The following is an 8,574-nucleotide window of genomic DNA, read 5'->3' as shown; positions in this document are numbered from 1 at the left end:
TGTAGGACCTCAAAAGATTATCATTAAAGTTGACACGGATCTCTAAAAAAATTATTACATGGATGTGAGATTTGATTTTTCTAGAGATTTGTAGCAACTTTAATGGTGACCCTTTGGAGGTCCTACACACATAGGTGAGAGAGGGTCTTATAGGATCATTTCTCTATTAAAATAGCATCAAACTTAATAGCTTTCTACTTATGTATCCAATTGTTTTTATTTGCATTATTTAAATTTTAAAGCATTCTAACAAAGTTATACATTTTCATTTCCTTTCAAAATGCGCCCATGTTTCACTCATGTTACTTATACCGTGGCATTCATAAAAGGGGTGGTATAACATCTACATAATGTGGACGCACGAAGGGTGCACAATTCTTATTAAACCATGCCACGTCAACGGTTGAAGTATTTTTGTATTTTTTATTTTTATTATTAATTTAAGAATTAATTTTACCAGATATTTAAGAGATATACACATCAAAAAATAATAAAAAATATTTTGAATAAAATAAATTGGTCAAAATACTCTTCAAATTCCTAAAGATATTTCAGTCAATTATTTTATTAAAAGCAAATTTTTTATTATTTTTATATATGGTGACTAAAAAGAATCTATGCCTTAAATTTTGGGTTAAAAAATATATTTTAAACTAAAATATCATAAAATAATAAAATTATAGGGAGGAATTGTTTCGATTCGGATCTAAACCCGGATTTCATACTTTATTTGCATCTGGGTATGGATCCAAAATTTGGATCAGATCTGAATTGAAATCCATATTGGATATAAGGGCAGTTATATCTGATCTGGATCTGACCCGATCCGACTTGTCCTCACCGCCATAAAATTGTATTTTAATCATTAGATGTGGCGTGGTTCAATCTAAAATGTAGGCCGTTCCACATCATGTGGACGGGAGAGTTTTCCTTCATAAAAGGCTTTAATACGTTGTAAGAAATTGATTTTACCATCATCAAATTATCATTAAATCCATTTTTTTCACTTTTCAGGTGGTAAATGCTTCTCAAAAACTGTAATAATAATCAAACTGTTAGAAATGAAACTGAGGTACTAAAGTTTTTACCTTCTTAATAAGATCGATGGATAGATTGAGATGCCCATGCAAGTTTTTCTTCCCTTATGAGTAAAATGTATTAGGAAAAGAGCCAGAGCTTAATTCATTAGCGCTTGACGATTTACAACGTTGTCTTAAGCTCATTTCCAAAAAAGGTTGGGCCCTCTAATTCATTAGTGCTTGACGATTTACAACGTTGTCTTAGGCTCATTTCCTCAGAAGGGTAGGGCCCTCTTTTCTAAAAACGGTAGGGCCCTCTCCTCATTGACTTACCAAAACAAATAGATGCATTCATATTTGAGAACGCCAGAAAAGGATAACTACAAGTTTGATTTATGAGGTGGAAAGCCGCAATTGGAGGATTCGGGTAGCATAAAATAAAGATAAATTTGTGGGAAATAATTTTCAACAAGGTAGTTAGCATATATAACTCATCCATAAGTGCCATTTTGCACTTATCACGGGAGCTTTCAAAGGTAGATATAGCGAAATGTGGAGAAATTACCTTCTCTTTTCTTCTTCTCTTTTTCGTTTTTTTTTTGTTTTTTTTGAAAAAATAAAAAATAAAAAAGAGTGATTTACATACGGTTCTTAAAATTTTAGATAAAATGCAAAATGCTCCACTTACATGCAGGAATTACAAAGAAAGTCAGGGTAACTCACTTTCTTTCTATTTTTTTCAAAAATTGCCCCTCGGTCGACTTGAATTTTGTTTTTCTTTTTAGTTTTTTCGTTAATAGGGCAGTGCCCCAAGCTTTAAGGCACTATCCTACTAACGAAAAAACAAAAAATAAATAAAAGGAAAACTCAAAATTTGAGTTGACCAATAGGTAATTTTGGAATAAATTAAAATAAAAAAAATTTGGGTTGATCGATCTTCTTTGTAATTTATGTATATAAGCATAGTATTTTGTATTTTATCTAAAATTTTAGGATCCATACGTAAATCACTCTGAAAAAAAAAAAAAGCAATTAATATGTCCCCTCCTTTCAACTTGAAACTACATACTTCACATTTGATGCTTTAAGTTACTATACTTCATCTCATTTTTAAAATTTAGGAAATTACAGTCTCACATTTGATAACTGTGAGTTACTAAAATACATGGAATATCACTCGACTTTACATTTGCACACACACATCACGTTAAAGATTGCCATAAGGAGCACCAACTCTGCAATGACTACTTGTATTGCAGCCCTAAGAGACTACTGTCTCTCTATTGAAGGTCTGGACCCTATTCTGAGACCTAAAAACAGGACTATTTTTTTATGGAAAAGTTGAAACTCTTGGGTGGAAAGTAACTAAGAGGCCATGCTTCATGTACTGTGTGGTAGTGAGCTTAGGAACCACAGGATGGCCCTTCACGACATGCACAGAGTACCTCAAAAGGATGGAGTCTGCCACCAGCTTCATCTGTGTATAAGCAAACTTCTTCCCAACACAGAGCCTTGGCCCTGCATTGAAGACAGCATACTTGAATTGGTTTTCACTCTAATGCACCGTCTTTCATTCACCTCTCAGGCTTAAACTCACAGCAATCCTTTCCCCAAATCGATTCTATCCTCGCCATGGAAAAGACTGAGTAGATGATCTTAGCGCATTTCTTGACGGGCCTCCCGTTTGGTAATATATTGTCCTCAAGAACTTCCCTGAAATCGATGGGCACAGACGGATACAACCTCAAGGACTCGGATAATGCAGCTTGGAGAAATTCCATCTTCTTTAGTTCATCCGGAGTAAAGATGACATTGTTGAGATGTTCGGGACCCAAGTTATTTCTTTTTTTGGTAATGGCTTGGATCTCGTCGAGAATTCGGGCTTCAATATGAAGATTCTCATGGAGTAGCCAGAAGAACCAGGCTAAAGCTACAGAAGCTTATGCAGAAGTCCTTCAAGAACTTATCCGAATAACATGGAGAATTATCATCGTTTCGCACCTGAATCAACCGTGTCAAAAGGTCGGATCGATCGAGAACACCGCCACTCTTCTGACGCTCGAACCTCCTATCTGACACCGTCTTCTCGGCAAACTTGTGAACCACCTTAATAACTTCTCTGAGCCGCCTCTCGGTGCCGATGTCAAAGTATTTCATGGGTTTCCACACAAAAGGAGGCACCAAGAACCTGAACAATGTGAGTTCAGTCACCTGCTCAAACGCCCTCGTGAAGGGCACATCCGGCAGGTCCAACCCCAAGCACCCGAGATCGACCCCAAATGCGGCCATGCATATGTTATCGAATGTAAACGGCAGGAAAACATCCTGTAAATCCACCATTTCAAGGGACACTGCAAGCTTCTCAGTCAATCTAATAAGCTTGTTACGCACCAAATGCTCAATAGTCTTGAAAGAGAACTCCACAAATCTACTACAATTCATTTCAGCATTAGCCGCCCTGCGCTGTTTCTTCCAAACATCATCATCTGCATTAAAATGCCATCACCCAAGAAGTCAGAGAACCTCTCTCTGTAATACTTACCTTTTGGGAATTTCTTGAACTTGGATTTGAGAATGTATTCGAGGTTCGCGGGATCGGCGGTCACGACTCCATAGAGGCGGCCAGGACTAACGCCTCGGAAGGAGAAGGTGCCTCCACTCTGTCGCAAGGCATTAGGGGCCTATGCATAGACGTTGTCTATGTGAAGGATAAGGGAGGGTACAACGCCGAGGAAGCGCCATATAATCGGGCCCTTGTGGCGGAGCCTTTGGGCGAGTGACGCCGCTGAAGATGAAAAGGCCGAGCAAGGCCACTGCCAAGTCCCATAGCCGAACCTGTACTAACAGGTCCATCACTGTACCTTCTAGCCTCCACATTCTCTCTCTCTCTAGGAACAACTCTCTATCTCTCTCTAAGAACAAATCAGCTGCCGAAGATACAGAGTGACTGGTACAGGGCTCAGTTGTAATGAATTGTTCTGGTTTTCAAATAAACCTGAGCTACGTTTAAAATATACTTCTCAGAATGTATGGTAAATGCCTCTCTCTCTGTGGATGTGGAGGACTCTCACCAAATCAATTGACCTTTTATTCCTCGCGTTTAGTTGCGGGGTCCCTACAGGTGCACTTGCTCTTGTTAACACTTACCCCAGATTAATAGTTTTTTTTTTTGAGCAATTGCCCCGGAATAATAGTTTCTCTCATCATTTGTTGCTTCCAACTAATTCATGGTGCTCTCAGAGTGCATGGCTAGTAAGGAACAGGCGGAAAGATTTCCTGCACTTGCTCTATGTTGTTGCCCGATTTCCTAAAGAGTAATTGGACTGGCTTCGTAAACCGGCGAAGGGTTGGGTCCAAGTAATCGACAAACCTGGTTCAACCGGTCTAATCGGGTAGGTCCCGGCATGTCCTAAAAATATTAAAAAAATTTTAAAAAAATATAAAAAAAAGTCAAAGTAGTATATTTACAAGGTTATTAAGAAAAGCACAACCAAATGAAGCTGAAAAGTAATAAAAAATAGATTTTAAATATCGTCCAGAGGTATTTGTTAAATTTTTCAAATAAAATGGAGAAATATAAACTCATTCATGTCAAAACACTTTAAAATTGTTCCATGCGGACTTTAAAATTGTTCCATGCGGGCGGGATCGCATTGCTACACATACCGTCCAGAAAGTGTAAAGCAGGTGTTCCATCTTAAAAAAATGGAAACTAACTGTCCAAATGTTTTCTTACCAGAACTATTATTTTAATTTTTATATTTTATTTATTTATTTATATTCATGATCTCCATGTTAGAGACTATGTCCTAAAAAATTAAGGCTTAAAATTCATTTCAAAATTAGATTTATTAAGAGACCCGCATTTATACATATGCGACCTTGGCCGCATAGGAACCAGGTCCTTGTTAAAATGATAAAAAACTTCAAAAACACATTACAAACAGTTGCTTATTTTTTTTTAGATTTTGTTTTTTTTTTTGAAAATTTTGTTAAAATGATAAAAAAAAATTCAAAAACACATTACAAACAAATCCATTTTCTTTTTTTTTGAGATTTTGATTTTTTTTTGGATAAAATCACAAGAAGAAAAAACAAATGTACGGATACGAGGATTCCAGCATGAGCCCATAAACACAAAAGAATAAACAACACCTACAAAAGGGTCTCTCTCTACAATCTCAAATATCAACCTTTTTCATTAACAAAATTCAATTCCCCTCTCCTCAATATATTGTACGGCTTCCCTTTTATACATTTTTACACCTTTCATTTGAAAACTCCTACTAAAAGGACGCCATTATCCAATATAAGAAAACATGGAAAGCCTTTATCCCATAAAAAAGGAAATAATTTATTCAAGCATATATTCTCACGTGACTCAAAAGATAACTTCTAATATATCTCCCCACAAAAAATAAAAAGGGAAAAAATTTATTTAAGGATGCTACTTTATAATGTAGAACTACGGATGCCCATCAAAAATCCATCGGAAAAGGTAGTTTTAATGTTGAAAAACCCTTTGATTGATCATCTCGATATCGAGATGTATGACTATGAAAAATAAAAAGATTTTAAGTCTCAGAAATAGTGCATTTTACAACATATCATCTACACCGTTCATTTTCAAGATTTTCATATGTTTGTAAATATACTTTATTTTAACCATTTTTTAAATTCAAAATTTTATATTTAGATATAAAAATAGATTTTGAGATAATCCTAAGAACATTTTACATCAAAATTATACACCATGATAGAATTTGAAGGTGCACCTTACCTCTACGCCTACGGATGCATCTATATGGAAACTGCACCTAATAAAAAACGATAACTAATTAAACTAAATTTACATTTAGATTATTTCCATATTTTTCTAAAACAAAGCTTTAGGTTCCTAAAAATTTGCTTACTAAAAGAAAAGCTCTTTATCCTACCCACGTTAATCTTGATGCTAACTATAGATCTGATCCAAAGATTTGCTCCAAGATTTACTACAATCGACTTTAAGGAAATATAACCACTTAAATTGACTTTATGAAAATAAAAATTCTGTTGCCAAAAAAATGTACAAACTTTATCAATTAAACCAAAAAAAAACATACTAATCCTATTTTTCGAAATTGATCCTAATAAAAATATATATATATATATATATATATATAACTTCTAAAAATAAAAATAACAAAAATAAAAATAAATTTTTAATCAACCAGATTTTAATTTGAGGCAGCAATGATCTAATGGTCAACCTTCAATTGTTTCAACCGAGAAAGCAAGTTTGGACAAGCCACATCAATGGAACATGAACCACTTATTGCAAAACTCAAAACCCCTAGGTGAATCCCCTTAGCAACCTAGTTTGAGAGAAAGATGATCATCTTACGACCATAACCCTATATCTTAGAACCCCAAAGGGACACGAGAGACAATGAGAGAAAACACCATGAGAGTGAGAGTGAGAGTGGGGCGTGCCCTCCCTTTGAGCTATCAAGAGAGAGGGAGAGAAAGATTTCTAAGTGGGGTGTGCCCCATGAGAGAGAGCTGGAAAGTTCTAAGTATGTAGAAATTTGAGTAGAGACAATCTTTTTTTATAAAATAAGATTAGGGTTTTTTAAGGTTTTCCTTGGCTTACCACTCACATGAGATTAAATATGAACTATTAATCTTAGGTGACATGTAGGACAAGAGATATGAGCTCTCAATTTCATAAAAAGGCCATCAACATCCTATGAAAGGTACTAGACCATTATTCCCCACTGTCTAAAACATTTTCCAATCAAGTAATTTAAATAAGAAATTAATATATCATAATATTATTGTTTCTTATTTTTATCCATAAGCCTTCTCACACATTTCATCAAGGCTTCAAACTTTCCAAAACAACACAAACCCTTCTCTCAAGCTTCAAAGCTTGAACACCGAATAGGAAAGATGCCATAAGTGTGGTGTGCCGCCCATGGAGGCACATAATGGGCCTCCACCTATCGTACAATGGTGGGCCCAAAAGTTTTGGGCCTCCCATGCATATTAAATTAATTTTATATTTTTAGAAATATATAAAATCATTATTTGAATATTTAAATCATTATAAAATCAATATCTCTATTTTATAAATCCAAATATGATAAATAAAATATCCAGAAACTTTGAAAAAATCAAATAACAATTCTAAAATTAAATTTAATTAAAATAAAAAAAATAAAACCTTGATGGGAAAGGGATCCATATGGTCTAAAAAAATATCCACTGGGACACTCCATGTCTAACTGTGAATTATAAACCACACGTGTTTTCTCAAACCTACCCAGTGTTGCCCATGACCCACAGTCCATGCAGGGGATCATTAGTGTGTCATCAAAGTCTAGCCAATGGACAAGGGGTCACAGTCCCAGTATATGGATTTCAGGTCCTCCCTCTCGGAGATGAAACACAAGGTCATCCTGACCTGATGCAATCTATAGCTCGTTGGTGCACACGGGTACCTCTCCACATGCACACGTTTCACCCTGAAAGGTGGTATGCTTTCTAAAAAACAACTATCGATGTGAAGTCCATGTGATGGTACAAATGATGACGTTTTGGCCCCATCCCTGAAGGCCTCCATAATACGCAAAGGTCATGCAGTCCCTCGGCTCATTCATCTGGGCATACTTTGACCTCATCAAGGGATAACCTATATAACCATTATCGATACGATTCTTAGAGCCCAAACAATATGAGTTTTTCTCAACAAAACTGACTTAGTACATCAAGCACAGTCTAGTATCAGCAAATATTGTTTGCTTAATATGATCCACAAGAGACCACACTCCAGCCAAACGCACCTAGCACATCAAGCACAATCTAGTATCAGCAAATATTGTTTGCTTAATATGATCTACAAGGGACCACACTCCCGTTGAATGCATGTTTCATTATATATATTCATTTTACAAGTATTTATAAGGCTTTTAAGGACCACATTCACCCAACATAATATTATCAAATACTTCCTCGTTCCATCATTTGATACTACCTCTTAGATGTTTTAGCTTTTGTAATAAATCTGAACATGGGTAATCCATGAGACCTTCCATTCCAAGAGTCCTTAATAATCATGATTAATGACGAATTTTTATTTCAAATAGAGAGAAAACGGAACGGTTGCATTTGAGGACCATGCAACGACAGGGCCAAGGTTTGGGGTTCCTTTGGGCAAAAGCTTAGCCACTATTCCTGGGACGTCATGCAATCATTCATATTTTGCAATTGCTCTATCCAGCCTTTCTCCAATTCTTCTAACCTCCTTGCTAATTGTTGGACAACCAGAACCATCCCCATGAGCTGCCCAAGTCTAATAATTTAAAATCCAGTAAAGTTTTCTCTATGTCGAGAGCATAAGGATTTGCATCACCAATCTTCTCAGAACCATCCAATAAAGAAATTTGTCTTTTTATTTTTTTTAAGATACGGACATCTTTTATGTCCTTTTATTATCATTTGATATTATTTTTATCGAAAAATTACGAGGCACACCTCTCGCCCCACAATGCTTTTTTTTTTATTCTCTTAA

At 35.6% G+C, this 8,574-nt stretch overlaps 1 pseudogene; it reads right to left on the bottom strand.

Annotated features, from left to right (window-relative positions):
- Positions 1–2,094: 2,094 nt before the first annotated feature.
- On the bottom strand, positions 2,095–4,234 carry LOC105421014 (cytochrome P450 86B1 pseudogene; annotated as a pseudogene).
- Positions 4,235–8,574: the final 4,340 nt, after the last annotated feature.

The sequence above is a fragment of the Amborella trichopoda genome, chromosome 6 (genome assembly GCF_054954075.1).
Source record: "Amborella trichopoda isolate Santa Cruz 75 chromosome 6, AtrichopodaSantaCruz75HAP2 v2.0, whole genome shotgun sequence".
Classification (NCBI taxonomy): Eukaryota; Viridiplantae; Streptophyta; class Magnoliopsida; order Amborellales; family Amborellaceae; genus Amborella; species Amborella trichopoda.
The sequence above is the reverse complement of the archived record's forward strand: the minus strand, read 5'-3'. Positions and strand labels throughout refer to the sequence as shown.